A 22289-nucleotide genomic window follows, 5' to 3' on the forward strand; every position below is an offset into this window, starting at 1 on the left:
GATATATTCATAGGCATGTTATTGTTGGGTTGTATGGAAGTTAAATTTTTAAGTTTAGGAATATCCATATTGTTTTCCAAAAAGGCTTAACCATTATACATTCCCACCAGCAGTAAATGAGAGTCCTTTTTTACTCACATCTGTGCCAGCATTGGTTGTTCTTGTTCTCTGTGATGTGTTTCTGTCTCTGTGGTGAGAGAGTGCATTATTTCATCTATGTACCTTATAGTCCCAGATATGATAACAAGTTCTTTGATCAGTCAGTTTTGATTTTGATTTTGTGCACATTGTTAATAAAATGTCTGAGTTCACTCTTTTGCATGCAGTTGACCAGTTTTCCAAACACCATTTGTTGAAAAAGCTTATCTTTGCCCCACATAGAGGAAAAGAACCAGCTATATTCCAGGACATTGAAACTAAAGGCATCTTCAAGAATGCAAGACCACTGTACAATCAAGTGGAAGTCAAGATAAACAAATGGGATTATATAATCAGATTACATTGCTTATGTACTTCCATGGAAACTGTGAATAGAATACAAAGACTACCCACAGAATGTTAGAAACTATTCACACAGTTCACACCTATAAATGGATAATATAGAAAATATACAAGGTACCAATAGAATTTAGCAAGAAAAAACATCTCTCCCCATCCAAAAATGGGGAGAGGAAACAAACAGACATTATTTCAAAGAAGATATACAGATAGCAAAAAGGCACATAAAAGTGCTCTACATCAATAATTATAAGTGAGATGCAAATCAGACAGCAGTGAGATCATACCACATAGACTTGCATACATCACTAAGAACAATCAGCAGTTGCAGAAAGAAATGAACTCTCATTCACTGCTGGTGGGAATGTAGACTGATCTGGCCTTTTTGAAAAAACCCACATGATGTCTTCTGCTTAGAAATTTCCTGACCAAATAATTGTTTATTTTTAATACTTATGGACAGAACTTTAATAATATAAAATATATACTGAAAATCAATTTTAATAAATAATAGCAGAAATTATCATCATCTACACATTGCAGAAAATGCCTAAAATCTCTATAGTCTGGTTTAACTGAGAAACATGCATTCATATATTTAAAGGGGTATGAGCATAGTACAAAAAGGAACTGATGTGGAAATCAGTTGGTGAAGAGGTCTGATAACAATATAATGCACAACATGTGGCATTACTGTGGAAACACCTGACCTAGCATTAGGAGACATACTGTAGATAATGAGTCAATTGCTGGGAAGGAGACTGCTATTGGTACAAACTTGAACTCTGAGGAAAATCAAAACTAAGTAAAGTCGTGAGGTATTTGGTTAGAAGTTGGGATGAGTTGAGTTGTGTAACTGCATAATCAGGTACAAAACATCTTTAAAAATGTGACCTTGGGCTGGAGAGATAGTATGGAGGTAGGGCATTTGCCTTGCATGCAGAAGGACAGTGGTTTGAATCCTGGCATCCCATATGGTTTCTCTAGCCTGCCAGGAACGATTTCTGAGCTTAGAGGCAGGAATATTCCCTGAGCGCTGCCAGGTGTGACTCAAAAACCATAAAGGAAAAAAAAAGTACAAAAATGTGACCTTTACACAGAGGCAGGCTCTGGGCAGGGATTGAAGTTCTGAGTGTTTTTTGAGGCTGGACAGAAGTTTGAACCTTTCACTCTGGTGTGTCTCACTCCTAACCTCACTGAAAATATTTTCATCAGTCGACTGAGGTTTTTAGTTTCTTAATATCCCTCACTTGTTTCATCTCCATCATGACTGTATAAAAAAAGAGAGTTTCAACATTAAAGCCATAGCAATATCTGCAGAAAAATAGAAGGGTTATCAGAAAAATTGTCTAGGCAAAACTTGTAAGATGGAGTTCTTAATTTTCCGTTAATGCTTTACAAATAATTGAAGAAAACACCAAATTAAGAATGGAGAGGAGCCACCATGATGCAACTTCAGTATAAAATATAAATATAAACGTCTTAGAATCTGAAATATAAAGTCCTTTTTGAGGTCCAATTCCAATGGGGGAAGAGTAGTTATAGAGAAGATAGATACTAATCCTTTTCACAAGCATGTGGCTATGGTAGCAAAGAAATGAAATGATTCAGAGACACTGAGAGTTTAAATCAGGAAATGGTCTCATCTCACATCCACAAATCAAGTGTTTGTATTTAATATTATGTTTGTCAAATACACAACTTAGATTGCTTCTCCTTTCTTTTGGTAAAAGCTTTTTTATTAATAATTTTTATTTTGACCAGAGTGGATTACAAATCATTCACAGTAGTATTTTAGGTACATAGTGACATTGAATCAGGGGCATTCCCACCACCAATGTTGTCCTCCCTCCACCCCTGTTCTCAGCATACATCCCATATCACCCCTCCTTTGCCCTTCGTGCTGCTAGAATAAGTGGTCCCTTCTGTGTCTAGCTTGTTATAGATTGGTAAATGCTTTTAAAATTAAAGTATTATCTCCATAACTATTGGATTAAAATTAGTTTTGTCTTTTTTCATAATAAATATTCAAATATTTTGTATTCTTAATAATTGGATGACTACAGAAATCTTAGTATCTGGTTTTTTCTTTGAAGAATTATAATTTTCTCATTTTTAACAGTAAACAAATACAATTCTGTACTTTTATTTTAACTCATTGTTTTTAAAATACTAGCGATCAAAATTACTCTGGTCATGAGGCATAATTAAAACTGAAATAATTGCATTTTGTAATTAATAAGTCTACATTGTATGTATTTTAGAAAGATAAATCAAATAAAAGAACATTTAAATCAAAAGAAAAATTTCAATTGAAAAGAAATTATTTTATATAGTCACTGTAATGCTATTCTACCATCAATAAAACAGTTAATTGTGCCCTTTGGTGAAGCATTAATGGACTTTCTGGTGATATTGTTAAGTGAAGTACATAAGAAAATGAAACACAGTTAAATAATGGTTTTCTCATGTAGAATATGGATTACTAACACGATCTGAGTTTACAAGAAAAAACGAAGCTAACTCTTGGATTCAGTGAAAATTAAGAACTAATGGGAAAGGGAAGTGTGAGGAATAAGGAGATAGATTTATTGTTGATTGTATGGCCCTAGCCTAGAACTATAGTTGTGGGGAGTTGGAGGGAGTATTGAGGTTAGGTGCTTGCCTTACTTGAGCTGCCAACATATGTTGAGTATCTATATGGTCCCCTGAGCACAAGTGATCCAGTTTAGTGCCTAGAGTAAGCCCTAAGACCATGGGGGTGTATTCCAATAGCCCCCCCTCCCCAAGAACAGTGTAAGGATTGGTGACCATTATTAGAGAAGTATGAAGTTAAAGAGAAAAACAATTTCTGTCACAAAATTGTCATTATCAATTATAAAAAGTTACAAAGGAAGTTGGCAATAAGAAAAACAATACTGGGTCCGGAGAGATAGCACAGCGGCGTTTGCCTTGCAAGCAGCCGATCCAGGACCAAAGGTGGTTGGTTCGAATCCCGGTGTCCCATATGGTCCCCCGTGCCTGCCAGGAGCTATTTCTGAGCAGACGGCCAGGAGTAACCCCTGAGCACCGCTGGGTGTGGCCCAAAAACCAAAAAAAAAAATACTAAAAGAAGGTAAATTAGCTATACAATACTAAAGCCAAATACAAGGCTAAAATAGCAGTACAACTGTATATTTGACAATTGTATCAATTATTTTTATATAAAATGAGATTTTAGATTTTGGGGGGGGCACATCCTGTGGCTCTCAGGGGTTACTTCTGGCTCTGTACTCAGAAATCGCTCCTGGCAGGCTCAGGGGACCATATGGGATGCCGGGAATGGAACCTGTGTTCATCCGGGTTGGCCGGTGCAAAGCAAATGCCTTACTGCTGTGCTATCTCTCTGACCCCAGATTTGAGATTTTTTTTTTGAAAAAAAAAAAAAACACAAGTGATATATTTTGAAAGGTTAGATTATTTCTTTAGAATACTCCTCACGTTAAAATTTGAGTTTTTATTTTATTTGAAATTTTTTTGTAATGGTTTTTATTTTTTTTTCAAACAGAAAAAGCCATTTTAATCACACATATACATTCATAGGACTTTAAACAAAATGTAATATAAAATATAAAAAAAAACCAAAACCCCACAACAAAAAATTGTATTTACTTGTAAACTGCTTAATAGCTGGTGGGTTGGCTGACAGGGCTGCCCAAGAAAAGCAAAAGCAGATATAATGAGGTACATTTTCAATGAATAACCACCACAGATCATGTGAACTGCTCTAGCAGCCCAGTCACCTGTTCCCCAATCTCGCCTCCTTAGAGACAAACCAGGGCAATCCTCCCATGAATTGAGGGCTCCAGCTATATCGATAAGCACCTCAAAGAACAGACAAAACAAACAAACCAACAACAACAACAACAAAAAAAACAAAAACAAAAACAAAAACTAAAACAAACAAACAAAAATCACGCCATGGTCTTGAATTAAGAAACATGGTATAGCACATAACGAAAGAGAAGAAAGGAAGAAAGAAAAAAAATAAATATAATTGGGGACAGCACTTTCAATAATCGCACCCAAACAGAAAAATCGACCAAAATAGATAAATAAATCAAAAATAATAATAACAATAATAAATAAAGGTAATATATATATTTATATAAAAAATAACCAAGATTTTGTGCTTTTTGTATTTGTTTTTTCCCTCCTGCCCTGGCACAGTAAATATTGGGGTTATTCGAAAAGGAATTCACTTGGCCTAAGAGATATGGGGTTTCTCTGTCCTTGGAGCATACTGTCATGGGATCAACTCTAGACTTTGCTCATGATCAGGATCCTTTACTTTCCCGATGGTGGTTTTTTTTTTTTTTTTTTTTTTGGTGTGTGGAAGACTTCTGCTCTATGTTTAGAGGTCTCAGTATCTGCACAGATCCTGAGGTGGGACTTATGATGAAGTCAGTCTTTGTGGTTCTAGAGGTTCTGTTACCTCAATGTCATTTTAATCCATCTTCTGTGGTTGGTGATCTTGGTCTTTGCACTGAACCTAGGGTGGCTCCTAGGATAGCGTCTTTCTTTGTGCTTCCAAAAGCCCCATTCCGTTACAATTGTCTCTGCCGGACCTTTGGGACTGGGGATCATGATTATTGTGCAGGTCATAGTTCAAGCCCTAAAACTCAAATGCTGGCTATTAACGATTCTACAGAGGATAGGGTTCAGCCTTTCATGTGCCAACCTGGGTTCAATCTCTGGCACCCCATATAATCCCTTAATCTTAACAAGGAGTGATCCCTAAACATAGAGTCAGGAGTAAACATTGGATGTTGCCGTCAAAACAGGAAAAAATTCTCAAATGTTATCTGATACAATTTATATATTCATTGATCTTTCTCTACATCCAGACAATACTTTCTGCTAATCTATTATATAAGATATCACTATATTATATTAGAAACAGCAACAAAAACAAAAAAAAACCTGCACTGTGGATGTAATTTAGCAGTAGAGTACTTACATTGTTAGTATGATTACTTGTGTTGTCATCTTCCATTATCATTAATAAATAAATAAAGCCCCAGAATAAGAAATAGTGTGCTTTTGGGAGGATTCCGTACTGGTAAAACAAGGTGGCCTGATTAGGCCTTGTGGTTCCAGATATTACACAAACTACCCTAGAGGTGTTTTGGGGCTTCCATTGCCACACCTGATGTTACTCAGAGGCCTCCATAATATACCCAGTGATGCTTGGGAGGGACCATGTGATGTCAATGATTGCAACATGGTCAACTGCAATTAGGGTGTATACCTTAAATCCAGTGCTAAGTCTCAGGCCACAGAATCATTCTTTCTAACAGTTAATCTCGTAAATGAAAAACATTGATTAGAATAATTTCAGTAAGATTTTATTTCAACTCTAATATTCATTGTATGTAGTACAAGAGTACATGCAACCATAACTATGCTAATAATATATTTTCCTTAAAATTAACTTTGGCCAAGCAATGAGCTTGTGTGTTAGTCAAGCAATCAGAATTTACTGCTTTTGTGATATATAGTATTAAATATAATAGGGCTGGAGCACATGATTTTCATGTAGGATTCGTGGGTTCAATTCCTGGCACTTCATGGTACTCCCAGAACACTTTTGGGAGTATCTCAGAGCACTGTGCTAGTTCCTGAGTACCTTCAGCTTGGTTCCTTCAAATTAAATATTGTAAATATAGCATTTTATGAGTATCATAAATGGCTGAATTAATTTTTTGTTTGATTTCTGGGCCATACCTGGCGGTGCTCAGGGGTTTCTCCTGGTTCTGCACCGAGGAATCATTTTTGGCAGGCAAGGAAAACCATATGGGATGCCAGGGATTGAACCCACTTAGGTCAGCCATATGTAAGATAAATTTCCAACTGGTCCCTGATTTAATTATTAACTATATAGTTCTGATTGAACTACAGATCATTGTAAGAAAATTAAGTTTAAATTTTCTCATGCATAAATAATCACATACAAGTAAATGTAAAAGTCTACTCATAGTTACTGTTACATAGCATTATATTTTTATAAACCATGCAATTACTGCAGTATCATAAAAATTGGACAACTAAATTACATATACATTCATATACTTTACAAGGCTCATCACCAGCTTAATTCATATTAATTCATCAAGTCTCATCACCAACTTAATTCATCATCAACATTAACGAGTCTCATCATACAACTTAGTCAAATACAAAAAAACATATTTATAGAGAAAAAATAATTCAACTTAAGTTATTATAACTTATATATGGACATCAATTCACCTAGCGTTATATTCTTCTCTGTCAAGCAAAATTGACAATATGACATAAAAAACTATGTTCAGGTCAATTTAAATATATTTGAACATGTTCCATGAATCTATTTGGAACTGGAAACTAATAATACTATCATAAATAAGATAAAACATTTGTTCTTCGCTCACGGAAGCTGAAATTTATTTGCAGGTCATATGAAAGAACGGTAACAAGAAAAAATTTGAAAAGATTCCTGGAATAGCACCTTATTGTATCGTCAGGATTTTGCACATTAGAAATGACTTTAAATAGAAATCAACCTTCAAACTACCAATCCAAGGTTTCCTTTTCTTTATTTTCCCTCCTTATTTTTCCCTTTCCTTCCTTTCCCTTTCCTTCTCTTCCCTCCCCTCCCCTTCCACTCTGCCCTTCCTTCTCCTCCTTCCATCCCCTTCCCACTTCTTTCCCCTCCTCCCCTTCTCATTCGTTCCCTTTTTCCATCCTTTCTACTTTCCTACCATTATTTTCCTATTTCTCCCCTCTGGTTTCCCTTTCCTACCTTCTAACTTCCTTCCCTCTCCTTCCAACTCTTTTCCTTCCCTCCTCTCTTCTTCCCTTTCATTTCCTCCACTTACTCTTCCCTTCACCTCCCCTCTATTCCTATGCTGATGTTGAATCCAAGACCTGACATATGCGAGGTATGTGCTTTACTATTTAGTCACATCCTGGAGTCAATCCAGGGTTTCAAATCTCCGGAAATTGGTGCCTCCAATATATATTAAAATAAGTATTCAAGCGGGAAATGATTAATTTTCAAGGGCCTGCGTTCTAGTTTTTCAGATCTTGTATTATCCTAACCTTTAAAAGGTCAGGAAGATAAATCAGAGAATTCAAGGTCATTTAATCCTTAGTAACAGAGTTGAACATTATGTTTAGACTTTTAAATACTTTATTATCAAGATTTAAATAAACCTGTGTAGTGCTCAGTTGTGTTTATTTTACCAATAAAGTGCTACATAATCTGATTATTTTGCTTTTATGTTGGGTCTACACCAGGCAGTGCTTAAGGATGACTCTTGACTGTATGTATGTTCAGGGCTCACTCCTGGGAAGGCTCACTGTACCCTATGGAGTGCAGAGGATTGTACCAAGGTCATCTGTGTGTGTGGAAGGCAAGTGCCCTATACTCTTTTTATCTCTCCAGCTACTAGAATCTTACTTTTAAAATCAAATCAAGTTAAATGTTTGATTCTAAGATGACAAGAGGGGAAACTTTGGCCATATTAAAATTTCTCTAAAACATTCAACTATTTTCTAATAGTAAGATTTATATTCCAGGGGCCGGAGAGATAGCATGGAGGTAAGGCATTTGCCTTTCATGCAGGAGGTCATCGGTTCGAATCCCGGGGTCCCATATGGTCCCCCGTGCCTGCCAGGAGCAATTTCTGAGCCTGGAGCCAGGAATAACCCCTGAGCACTGCCAGGTGGGACCCAAAAACCACAAAAAATAAAAGATTTATATTCCAGCATTATAATTTTAGATACTTGTCTTTCATTACCATTTGCTCTTACAGTCAGATAGCAATGCACTTGACACTGGGATAAAAAATAGTCCTGTCCTCCAAAGGAAAATGTCTAGTAGTTGAGAAAATGTACTTAGTTAATTTCATCACTGTCAAAGCAATACTATTGTAGTTTGTATCTACGATGCACCATGTCAGAATCATTGTTAAAGCAAGTTAACCATTTTAACTTACAAAAATTCTTGTCTACTATATTACAAAATTATTTTCACCAGTTGTATGATATAAAATGCTTTCTTTTAGGGTTTCCTAGACCTTTCAGTTTATAAAGAATTAAATGTGCATGTTCTAGAAATAAAATATAAAATGTACAGGACTTTAGTTTTCTGTGTGGAACAAAATACTATGTTATTTTACTGATTGTATTTTATTAAAGTATTCATAATAAGATATACCCAATATTAAATAGTTTTTATTTGAACTTCAGTCTTTATGTATCTTTATGGATCTTTTCTTGGTTAAGTCACTGGTACTTTTAGATTATACCTTATTTTACCCAAAAGAAATATCTCCCTTGTTTCTTTGTATCTGGTTAAAACATGTTTTCACCCAAAACAAAGATCAAAACTGCTAAGAAGAGATGATAAGATATGGAAATACATTATTCAGTTTCTTATAACAATCCTGCTCAGCTTCAGTACTAAGATTGAAGCATTTATGAAATCTCTGTTTACTTCTTAGTTCTTAAAGCTCACACTAGAGTTTTAGAGTATGTCAATTAATACCAAAATTAATTAAAATTATGTATATAGTAAGATTTTAAAATTAGTCTTTTCTGCAGATATAAAATAATGTGTAATTGCTTTGTATTAAAACATTTTTAACTGAACATAAAAATTATTGTGTCTGTGAGACTAGAAGAGGAAGTACAGCAGATATGGCATTTGCTTTGCATGCTGCTGATCTGGATTCCATCCCTGACACCAGATAATGGTTTTCTTAGCCCTGCTAAGAGTGATCCCAGAGCACAAAGCTAGGAATAAGCACTGAGCAAAACCTCCTGTAGCCCCCCAAACAAAAACAAAAACAACAGAGAAAATTCTTGTGTTTTTTGTCTATTAATAAAGGCAGTATAATTGATGATAAAGCTAGCTTTATGAAACTATACTTTTCAAAAAATTAACAGTACTTTTCACAAAATAGATATTTATGAATATATGAAATGCTAAATTTTGGATCAATCAAAATAATTTTTACTGTTTTTGTTAGCTCTAAAATCACCTTATGCACTGTATCTCCAATCCCAGGTGAGAGTCTAAAGCAGTCACTTCATGAAATATCCAGACCAGGATGAGGGTGAAACACATGTAGTCTGGCACTATTCTACCTCATATGGAGATGAACTGCCTGCCAGAACTATCATATTTATTGAGTACAGAGACCATCACCCAGGTGGGGCAGTAAGGACAGATAGCTCAGGCTATCCTGAGCTAGTCCTACCCAGATTTACTTGTAAGACATTCTCTGTTTAGGGGAAAACCAAGTTGTAAACAAACAGATACAAAGGAGCCAGGGATGATCTTTGTTTTGGGTGAAAACATGTTTTTTTTTTTACACACATATATTCTTTTTTTTATCTTTATTTAAACACCGTGATTACAAACATGATTATAGTTGTATGATTACAGTCATGTTTTAACCAGATACAAAGAAACAAGAGAGATCATTCTTTTGGGTAAAATAAGATATAATCTAATAGTACCAGTTACTTAACCAAGAAAAGATACATAAAATGCCTGGCACTTTATTGCAACTGAAAATTAAAAATATTTCCCCAGGTATCTGTAAGTCTAATCAGGGAATGAAAACAAGCCATATCATACCTAAATGCTAAATGAAGCATGTAAAAAATGACATTGACTGGTACAGGATGACAGTCTCTGCTCTGAAAAATTTAAAGCCCAGTATTTTTCAAACTCATGTGTCATATACTACAAAATACATTCAATGGAGTTTGCAGAAACACCCTTGAGGCAAATTTGCTCGAGGTTAATGAAATTAAAATTTTCCAAAGTTTAAACTGGAACCATACCAGGTTTTGTTAGCATTTGATATAAAACGCCAGAGTTTTCAGATTTTAGAAATTCAGAGAAAATGTAATATTTATCACAGATATGAGGAAAACAGTCTAAAATGGCATATTTGAGAAATCTGCAAATCTGCTGTATTTTAATACAGTTTTCATTTAGTGAGCATTTACTGCATACCAAACTCCATGCTAAGAATTTTGCAGGAATAGTTTCAATAAAATACAGTAATCATATTTTTGTTTGTTTATTTTTATTTAATTATTTGTTTAAACACTGTGGTTACAGAAATGTTCATAGCTGGGTTTCAATCATCGAATGTACACCACCATTGACCAGTGTAACTTTTCCCCCTCTAATGTTCCTCATATCCCCTCTGCCTGTCTTGTGACAGGCATTCTACTGCTCTCTTTTACTATCATTGTCATGGTAATTGTCAGTGCACTTAGTGCTCTTACTGCTCTCACCACTCTTTGTGGTAAGCTTCGTATTATGAACTGGTCCTTACAGCCCTAATCTCTGTTGTCTCTGGATTTTATCAACATGAGTTGATGTGTATTCAGTTTTCTGGGGATGGGGAGTCCCATATGTATATCTACTAATCCACTCTCTCTTCCATTTCTCTCTTCAGATCCAGTATATTCTTGTTAGATTTTAGCCTGATTGACTTGTTGATTGAGAGGGCGGTGTTATAGTCTCTCACTATTATTGTACTGCTATTGATATCTGCATTCAAACTTATCAGTAATTGTTTTAAATATATTGCTGGTTCCTCATTGGGTGTGTATATGTTTCTGAGTGTGATTTCCTTTGATTATTAAGAAATGTCCATCTCTTTCTTTATAAACCTTTATATTAAAAATAATATATGTAAATATAAGATACATAAATATGCTATTAAACATAAATAAATGTGTCATCTGATGTTAGTATGATCACCAGCCTTTTAAAGGGATTGCTTGCTTGAATGATTGCTCTCCGATACTTGAATTTGAATCTATTTGATCTGATAATTCAGATGTGTTTCTTGTGGGCAGCAGAACATTGCATTTTACATGTTTGATCCATTTTGCCACTCTGTGTCTCTTATCTAGTGTCTTTACTTCATTTTCTTTGAGAGTGATAATTGTCATGGGATTTAGTGCCATGTTTTTGTTTGAGGTTTTTTTTGTGTCTTTTAGGTCTGTCTGGTCTTTAACTCGACAATTCAGTTAGATTTTAAGGCTGATTTTGAGTCTGTAAGGTTTCTGAGCTGTTGTTCATCCATGAAGCTGTGTATCATTCATTCAAACTTGAATGTAAGTCTGGATGGCTGAAGTACTGTTGGCTAAATGTTTGTATATTTTAAATTTGTCACTATATCCCACCACTGCATTTGGCCTTGAGTGCTGCTTGTGACAAATATGTAAATTTTAAGAATGCTCCTTTTTTTGTAATTTCCTTTTTGATCTTGTTGCCTTTATTATTCTATCCATATCTGTGGGATTCCTCATTGTAATTAGGATGTGTCTCAGGGTGCTTTCCTTTGGATCTTTTTTGGTTGGTAATCTTTAGGCATGCAGGATTTTATTGCACGCACTCTAGCTCTGGGAATTTCTCTGCAATTATATCATGAACGTTGACTCATCGTGAGGATATTTTAGTGCTTCACTGTGACTCCAATGATTCTCATTTTTTAAAATTTATTCTAGACTTTTATTTTCACCTGTTCACATTCTCTGAGAATGTTTGTTTGTGTTAAGGATCTTCCAATCTCTTTTGTTGTATGGAGTTGTTATGCATCTCATTTTTCAGCTCACTGATTCTGTCCTCAGCTACTGTTACTCTGCTGGAGATGCTTTCCAGTAAGGTTTTCACTTCTCCTACAGAGTTTCTCAGTCCTGTTATTTTAGCTTGAAAATCTCTCAGTTTTGCATTCATATTCTCTTGTTTTAAATTTGTGACTCATTCTGTTCATTCATGGTTTCTTTCAGTTCTTTGAGCTATCTCTAGCTAGGGGTCTCAAACTCAATTTACCTGGGGGCCGCAGGAGGCAAAGTTGTGGTGATCCTTGAGTGCAAAGTCAGTAGTAAGCCTTGAACATTGGGGGATGTGACATAAACAACTAAAACAAAACAAAAGAAAAACGATTCCTCTAGGGCAGGGCCACAAAACGTTGTATGGAGGGCCGCAAACGGCCCTCGGGTTGCGAGTTTGAGACCCCTGCTTGACTATATAGGTGGTTAGCAAAGCTACCATTATCATTCATTAAGCATGGTCATGTTCTACATAGTTTCCCCATTTTTCTCATCTGCATTGTGTTGTTTTTTATGTTTTTCTATGAGGTTCATTGATTAGAGCATATGCATTTGTCTGCAGAACAGGGGTGGGAGATCTTGCCATGCAGCCCTCCGACCGGTTCCATTCAGGGCCTTGGAACTGTGTCATTCTTGCTGTGCTGCTGTTCAGCCCTCTTGATGGTTTTCTTCAGGACTGTGGTCTGGGTTCTAAGCTCTTGCTGTCTCAGGAGGAGCTTGCCAAACTGCTAGTCAGCCTTCTTGCTGGTTCCCTTAAGGGCTGCAGCTTTGGTGCAGGTTGTGTACCATTAAAGTCTTAAAGCTTTATAATTTTATTTGAACATAAGTTTACTAGGAGTTATTATATCATCATAAGTATATATGATGTTCTTTGTGCAGGTCATTTAGTTCAGTTTATTGTAATTGACATTTATTCATTAATTTCTCATTTTATTAATATATTTATTTAAACAGCTTGATTACAAATATTTTTAGTTGGGTTTCAGTCATGTAAAGAACACCGCCCTTCATCAGTGCAACATTCCCATCACCAATGTCCCAAATCTCCTTCCTCTCCTCCCCACCCCTGCCTGTATTCTAGACAGGCTGTCTACTTTCCTCATTCATTCACATTGTTTTGATAATTCTCAATGTAGCTATTTCTCTAACTTGCACTCATCACTCTTTGTGGTGAGCTTCCTGTTGTGAGCTGGACCTTCCAGTTCTTCTCTCTTTTGTCTCTGAAAATTATTGCAAAATGTCTTTTATTTTTCTTAAAACCCATAGATGAGTGAGACTCTTCTGCATCTATATCTCTCCCTCTGACTTATTTCACTCAGCATAATAGATTCCATGTACATCATGTATAGGAAAATTTAATGACTTCATCTTTCCTGATGGTTGCATAAAATCTATTGTGTATATGTACTACAGTTTCTTTAGCAATTCATCTGTTGAAGGGCATATTGGTTGTTTCCAGAGTCTGGCTATTAAAAATAGTGCGGCAATGAATATAGGTTTGAAGAATGGATTTTTGTATTATATTTTTGTGTTCCTAACATATATTACTAGGAGTGGTATAGCTGGATCGTATGGGAACTCAAGTTCCAGTTTTTGGAGGAATTTCAATATTGTTTTCTCGAAAGGTTGGACTAGATGACATTCCCACCAGCAGTGAATTTCAGCAGTTCCTTTCTCTCCACATCCCCACCCGCATTGCTTGTTCTCATTCTTCGTGATGTGCACCAATCTCTGTAGTGTGAGATGGTACCTCATAGTTGCTTTGATTTGCATCATTTTTAAGTTTATAAATTATTAAAATAGGAGGTTTTCACAAGTTTATCTTAAATTCCATTTTTAAACTAATATTTTTTCACTCCTTTTTGTACAGTTTAATATGTCAAAATCTCTAATATAAAAGAGTAAAGTAAGAGAAAATGGCTCATATTTTTGCTGTATTTGGATAAATGTTGCTAAAATACATAGTTATTATTTCTGTCCCCAGTGGTTACTGTGAATTCTGTATTTTTTGAGATATAATTTTAAAACATTTCAGGTATATGTGTATCTTAACATAGAAAATTGAATTAATAAAATGTATTTCCCTTATATTTATTTTTACTTTATAGATTAAGATATGGTTACTTTCTCTGGTTTGTAACCCAAAGAAATAAGAGAAAAGCAAAACAGTGGATGCTTGAAGGATTGAAGTGTATGTAATAAGGACAGGTAGACAGATATTTTCCTGTATGTAACAAAGTACTTGATGGATTTTCTAGGCTTTGACATTTCTCACTCTCATTTTACATTATAGGACAACAAGGAAGCTTGTTATTGTGCATATTTTGTAATCTATTGGGAAAACTAGAATGAAAATACTTGGTGTTGATAGGTTTAGATTTACTGTATATCTTTATTGTATTAAATTTTGGTATAAAATTTCCCTTCTTTTTCATTATGGCTAAGGTTGGAGTTTGTGTTCAAACATATGATTTTTATGCATTTATTTTTATTCAGATTCAAATAGATAGTTAAGAAATATTATTATATAAAGAAAATACATGCAGTTAAAATATTTTGTGTATGGAGTTTTAGTATGATTTACAAGCATGCAAACCTGAAAGTTTACTTGGGAAGTCACCTTCAATGTTTGTTGACACATAATTAATAAAGAAAAGTGGTGGTGGTGCTGTGTGTGTGTGTGTGTGTGTGTGTAAGAGATTGACCAGGTCTATATCTGTCAGTGCTGTAGCAGGGCTGTATGGTGCCAGGGATGAAATTTAGGGCCTCACACATACAAGTTGGGCCAACCTGGAGGTGCAGATGGGCTTTTAGAGCCTCACCTCTAGATGTCTGAAGGAACATATGGTGCTACATATCAAACGTGGGTCTTTGGGTCAAAACACTACAAACCTTTGGTAATCTTATTTAGTCATACAATTTCAACTCTCATTTGGGAGGGAAATGCCAGATGTATGTTTCTAAAGTAAATGCTAAAAGTATTTCTTTGGTTACTTCTGAAGTTCCTGCTTTTCTCTTGATTTCAAGTGTTTTAATGATTACATTTTAATTTGTAAAGGTTATTATTTTAATGATTCCATCCTGGTTAAGTAATTGACATGGTAATACTCTCCTCATAAAAGTACATACAATGTTTAACCTACATTACTTAATGTAGTCAGTAATCTAATCCACTCTGAAGACAAGATTAGCCTGATGCAGCTGAATTAGATCAATGGGCTGAGGGAAAACTGACCTGGTTCAATTCCCTGAGTATTATTACAAGGCAGTCATATCCTCTACCTTCCATCCCAAACCTTCAGTGTAGAATCAACAGAGATAGCCCCTGAGAAAACTGGGTGTGCACCCCAAATAAAAATTTAAAGAAAAATGAGATCAGCCAGAAAGATGCATTTAAAATTCTGACACATTAAATTCGTGAAAGCTTGATCTAGGGTATTAAAATAGAATGAAGATTTTAGGTGATTGCCAACTCACTGCTTTTCATGTTTCACATGAGTATATTAGATTATGATCTACATATAGTAGATAAAATTAGATTTTTAGTTCATACTTCAACATAAAATAAAGATGGATCCAACAGCAGAAGTATATTTCATTCATTCATTCATTCATCCATTTATTTATTTATCTTTTGGTTTTTGGGTCAGTGACACTCAGGGGCTACTCCTTGCTCTGCACTCAGAAATCGTTCCTGGCTTGGGGGACCATAGGGGATGCCAGGGAATAAAACCGCAGTCCTTCCTAGGCTAGTGTAGGCAAGTATATTTTCTTAGTAAACAATCGATCTTCTAGGTAGAACTGTTTATTATCTATGTCAAATATACCATATGTCTAAGAAAAATCAAGCTTATTGAAAAGGACATGCTGAATATTGAAATAATAATTTTTTATTTTGGTTTTCGGGGCACATCTAGTGGCACTCAGGGGTTACTCCTGGCTCTGCACTCAGAAAATGCTCCTGGCAGGCTCGGAGTGGGGGGCATATGAGATGCCAGAAAACCAACCTAGGTCTGTCCTGAGTCAGCCACTTGCAAGGCAAATGCTTTCCCGTTGTGCTTTCCCTCCAGCCCTGAAATATTAATATCCTTTATTTAAAATCTACCCTTGAATCTTTGACTGTCATAATCTTATTTTTCTATAATGATATTATATTGAATATAATAGTCAAATAATAATAACTTTAATATAATAATACTCTTATTTTTGACAATATATAATCTTATGTGTAGTTTTAGCACTTTATCTGATTTGAGTTCCTTTTATCTGGTTTTTATATTTACTGACTATGTTTAAGAGAGCAGTTTTTCATTCTTGAGTTTCATCTCTGAACTAAACATTTGTTAGTATATCCATTTGTATGGACCAGAACGATGCATGGCAGGAAAGATGGTTATCTTGCACATGGCTGACCTCAGTTCAATTTCTCATATCACATATAGTCGCCATGTTGCACCAGGAGTGATACTTGATAATAGACCCAAAAGTAAGTCCTGACACACAACTATATGTGTCCCCAAAAATAAAAAATAAAAAATTGTAAGTTTTGATTGCCTTATATTTGGTTAAAAGATTTTTATATTTAAGAATGATTAAATGTATGTTCTTTGCTTCTTTTTTAATGCCATCTTTACCTAAGCACCTTGATTACAAAAATGATTGTGGTTGGGTTTCAATCATAAAAAGAACACCTCTTTTCACAAGTGCAACAGTTCCATCACCAATATCCCCAGTCTCCCTACCACCGCCCGCCTGTATTCAAGACAGGCATCTTACTTCTCTCATTCATTTGCATTGTCACCATAGTTGTCACTGTAGTTATTTCTCTAACATCACTCACCACAGTTTGAGGTAGGCTTCATATTGTGAGCTGGTCATTGTGACCCTCATCACTATTCTCTCTGTTCATTATTACAATAATGTCTTTTATTTTTCTTGAAACCCATAGATGAGTGAGACTATTCTGCGTCTATCTTTCTCCCTCTGACTTATTTCACTCAGAAAATAGATTCCATGTACATCCATGTATAGAAGAATTTCATAACTTCATCTCTTCTGGTGGCTACATACTATTTCATTGTATATATGTATCATAATTTCTTTAGCCATTCATCTGTTGAAGGGCATCTTGTTTTTTTTTTCAGAGTCTGGCTATTGTAAATAGTGCTGCAATGGCTATAGGTGTGAGAAAGGCATTTTTGAATTGTATTTTTGTGTTATTAGGGTAAATCCCTAAGAGTGCTATAGCTGGATCATATGGGAGCTCATTTTTCAGTTTTTTTGAGGAATCTCCACATTGTTTTCCATAAAGGCTGGACTAGGTGACATTCTCACCAGCAATGAATGAGGTTCCTTTCTCTTCACATCCCACCAGGAATAATAGTACTTATTTTTTGTGATGTGTGCCAGTCTCTGTGGTGTGACATGTTACCTCATTATTGTTTAGATTTGGATCTCCTCATAAATAGTTATATGGAGCATTTTCTCATGTGCCCTTTGGCCATTTGTATTTCTTCTTTGAGAAAGTGTCTGTTCATTTCTTTCCAATTTTTGAAAGGATTTGATTGTGTTTTCTTGTTAATTTCTGTCAGTGTCTTGTATAATTTGGATATCAGTCCCATATCTAATGGGTATGGGGTGAATAGTTTCTAACATTCTATGGGTGGTTTTTGTATCCTAGTCATTATTTCCTTTGAAATACAGCTTCTGTTCCATCAGTTTGTCTCTGCTTCCACTTGTTTGTAGTGTGATGTTCCCTCCTTGAAGATGCCTTTGTGTCAATGTCTTAGAGTGTTTTACCTATATGTTGTTCTATATAACTTATGGTTTGGGGTCTAATACCAAGCTCTGTAATTCATTTGGATTTGACCTTTGTGCATGGATTTAGATTGAGGTCTGTCCGCATTTTTGCAAGTGACTAACTAGTTGTGCCAACACTTGATGAGGCTTTCCTTGCTCCATTTTGCATTTATTGCCCCTTTATCAAAAATTAATTGATTGTCTAGGGAACATTCTTAGAATAGTCAAGTCTATTCTACTGATCTGAGGGTCTGTCTTTATTCCAATACTATGCTGATTTAATTACTATAGCTTTGTAATTCAATTAAAAGTTGGGTTAAGTGATGCCCCATATTCCTTTTCACAAGGATTGATTTAGCTAGTTGTGGGTTTTTATTTTTCCAAATGAATTTAGTGGTGTTTGATCCACTTCTTTGACAAATGTCATTGGTATATTTAGAGGGATTGGATTAAATCTGTACAATGCTTCGGGGAATATTGCCATTTTAATAATGTTAATCCTCCCAATCCATGAACATTGTATGTGTCTCCATTTCTTTGTGTCCTCTTTTATTTCTTGAAGCAGGGTATTGTAGTATCCTTTGTATAATTACTTCACCTTTTTAGTTTCTTTTTTTTTGGTTTTTGGGCCACACCCAGCAGTGCTCAGGGGTTACTCCTGGCTTCATGCTCAGAAATCGCTCCTGGCAGGCTCAGGGGACCATATGGGACACCAGGATTCGAACCGATGACCTTCTGCATGAAAGGCAAATGCCTTACCCTCCATGCTATCTCTCTGGCCCCACCTTTTTAGTTTCTTTAACTCCAAGGTATTTGAGTTTCTGTGACACTGAGTGGGATTGTATTTGAAATGTCCATTTCTTCTTTATCATTATTGGTGTACAAGAAGTCCATTGATTTTACATGTTAATTTTGTAGCCTGCCACTTTGCTATATGAATCTATTGTTTCTAGAAACATTTTGGTATAATCTTTCAGGTTTTCTAAATATAGCATCATGCCATCTACCAATAGTGAGAGCTTTACTTCTTCCTTTCCTATCTTGATGCCCTTGATATCTTTCTCTTGCTTGATCTCTATGGCAAGAAATTCCAGACTTATATTGAATTGGAGTGGTAAGAGAGTGCAGCCTTGTCTTGTACCAGATTTTAGAGGAAAGGCTTTTAGTTTATTTCATTTAGAATAATATTTGCCATTGTCTTGTAGATGCCCTTGACTGTACTGAGCAAATCTTCCATTTCTATCTTGATGAGAATTTTTTTATTTTTATCAAGAATGGGTATTTGACTTTATCCAATTCTTTCTTTGCATCAATGATATGATCATATAATTTTTATTTTTCCTTTTGTTGATTGATTGATTCATTTACATATTTAAACCATCCTTGCATTCCTGGAATGAAACCTACTTTGTCATGTTGTATGATCTTGATGAGGCGTTGAAACTTATTTGCAAGATTTTTGTTGAGGATCTTTGCATTTGTTTTCATCAGGGATATTGGTTCATAGTTTTCTCTCTTTTTTTTCCAGCATCTCTGTCTGATTTTGGTATGAAGGTGATGTTAGCTTCATACAAACTATTTGGGAGTGTTTCTGATTTTTCAATTTCATGAAAGAGTCTGAAAAAGATTGTTAGTAGGTCCTCTTGAAAGTTTGAAAGAATTCATTAGTGAATCCATCTGGGTCTGGGCTTTTGTTTTTAGGAAGACTTTTGATTACTCTTTTAATTTATTCAGTAGTCATGGATCTACTCAGATATGCTAGATCATCCTGGTTTAACTGTGGAGGATTGTGGGAGTCCAAGTCCACTTCTTCCAGGTTCTTATGTTTCATGGCATAGAATTTCTCAAAGTAATCTTGATTACCCTTTGAATCTCTGCAGTATCTGTAGTGGTCTCCCCTTTTCATTTCTAATTTGGTTTATTAAGTTTGTCTTTCTCTGTTTCTTTGTGAATTTTGCTAGTGGTTTATTAGTCTTGTTTATTTTTTCAAAGAACCAATTTTTGCTTTCGTTGATCTTTCAAATTGTTTGTGTGTGTTCCTTTTAATTGATTTCTGCTCTAAGCTTTGTTATTTCCTTCTGCCTACCTACTTTTCATTCCTTTTGTTGATCATTTTCTAATTTTAAAAGTTGTGTCAAGCTTTTTATATAGGCCCCTTCTTTCTTTCTGATGTGTGCTTGCAAAGCAATAAAATTTCCTCTTAGTACTGCTTTTGCTGTGTCCCTTAAATTCTGACAATTAGTGTCTTCAATGTTATTTGTTTCCAGGAATGTTTGGATTTCCTCTTTGATTTAATCTCTGACCCACTAATTGTTCAGTAGTGAGCTATTTAATTTCCAGGTGATAACTTTTTTCTTCTGTGTCCCTTTATAGTTCACTTCTAATGTCAGTGCCTTGTGATCTGAGAAAATATTCTCTAAAGTTTCTATTCTCTTGAATTATGGCGATATGTTTTATGGGCCAGCATGTGGTCTATCTTGAAAAATGACCCATGCATATTGGAGAACAATGTGTATCTAGTTTTCTGGAGATGGAGTGTCCTATATAAATCTATTAGTCTACACTCTTCATTTATTCTTTTCAGAGCTAGTATATTCTTGTTGGTTTCACCGTCGTTAACTTTATCAAGGCATGACAAGGCAGTGTTGAGGTCTTCCACTATTATTGTGTTGCTATTGATACTATTGATATCCTCTTTCAGATTTGTCAGCAATTGTATTAAGTATTTTGCTTGTCCCTCATTGTATTTAGGAGTGTGGTTTCTTCCTTTTGTATATATTCTTTGATTAATACAATATGTCCATATTTGTTGCTTATTGTGGGGTCCCATTTACTCATTTATTTGTTATTTGTGTATCCTCAAAGAGCTCCCAGAATGAGAAATTCATTCCCATCCCCTTCTCCACTTTTGGGGGAAGATCTTGGTAATATTTATCCGCAGCAAATAATCCACGCAGACAGGAGGGTTAAGGGGTAAAAGGTTGGGCCAAGAGAGTCCTTTGCTAGCCTGCTGCTAGCTCCAAAAAACATCTGGAGCCACCCAGCAAACTCTCCCAAAAGACCCCGAACACCTCGCTCCCAAACTATTTATTCCGCTCTCAACAGCGCCCCCACCTGGAAGGTCAAGGTGGGACAACAGGCAAAGAATAATCTTATGGAAATGTTTTCATATATAACAGCTTATGACTTTTCTGAGTCTAAAGTTTTTTTTTTTACCTGATATTAAATTGTCCTGTCCAGCTTTTTTAAGAGAGATGTTTGCTTTGTAATTTTCCTCCACCCTCTGATTTTGAGTCTATGTTTGTTCTAACTAATCAGATGTGTTTCTTGTAGGCAGCAAAATGTTGGATTCAACTGTTTGTTTCATTTTACCACTCTCACACAGTTGTTATGGAAATTTATGTGCCAATATACAAAACTATGTATTTTAGTGAAAATTGGATCAAAGTAGAAAATATCTATACATATACTTTTAGTTGCTTCATTTGACCCAGGAAAATTGATTGATAATTTTTGAAAACAATTTTCTAATAATTGGAGTGAAAATAATTCTCGCTTTAAAATCTTAATTATTCAAATAAAAGTAAATAGTTAATATTTTTTCTTAATAAAAAGGAATAACCAACTGCATGAATCACCAAGTCCATGTACTTCATTGAGATTAAATGTATAGTTTATGCCAGAATGATTAATTTTATTTCCTATCAAGCAGTTAAAACAAACTGGTTTTTAATTTTAACTTTTAATTGCTACTTCAACCTATTATACTATTAGTCAACCTTGGTGACTGAATATTATATTAAGTTATAAAACATATATTGAACCATGTAATATTATTAAATAGTTAGAAACTTCTTTAGTATTTTTAGTATTTCAAATAATGGTAGTCATGTGTGTCTTATAGTTATGATTAACCACTCTACTAACATTTCTAGTGATTTTCAGAATTGGAAACTGCACAAAAAGAAATAAGTATTGGACTTTTGGAGATACCCCATTTCTTCAAAAGTCCAACTGTTATTTCTTTTTGTGTAGTTTCCAGTTCTGAAAATCACTAGAAATGTTAGCGTGGTTAACAGAAGCATTATGTTAACAGTAGCAATATGCCCATTGTATATAGAATAAGAATAATGGTCTTTTTAAGTCAATAAATTTGATCAAATAAGCAATTTATAAAAATATTAATCTTATTTTTAAAATGTATCAATTATTAGATTTAACACTAAGTTATGATGCTGGGCTATTTTATTATTTATTTATTTGTTCTTTTTGCTTGTTTGTTTGGGCATGCTCAAGGACACTCAGGGGATGCTCCTGGCTCT

The 22289-nt window shown here is 35.0% G+C and overlaps 1 protein-coding gene across 1 annotated transcript in view; it reads left to right on the forward strand.

Moving 5' to 3' along the window:
- Positions 1–22289, forward strand: part of DIAPH2 (diaphanous related formin 2) — a 370213-nt gene that overhangs the window by 54921 nt on the left and 293003 nt on the right. The window lies entirely within an intron of this gene.

Source organism: Suncus etruscus, chromosome X (genome assembly GCF_024139225.1).
Source record: "Suncus etruscus isolate mSunEtr1 chromosome X, mSunEtr1.pri.cur, whole genome shotgun sequence".
Classification (NCBI taxonomy): domain Eukaryota; kingdom Metazoa; phylum Chordata; class Mammalia; order Eulipotyphla; family Soricidae; genus Suncus; species Suncus etruscus.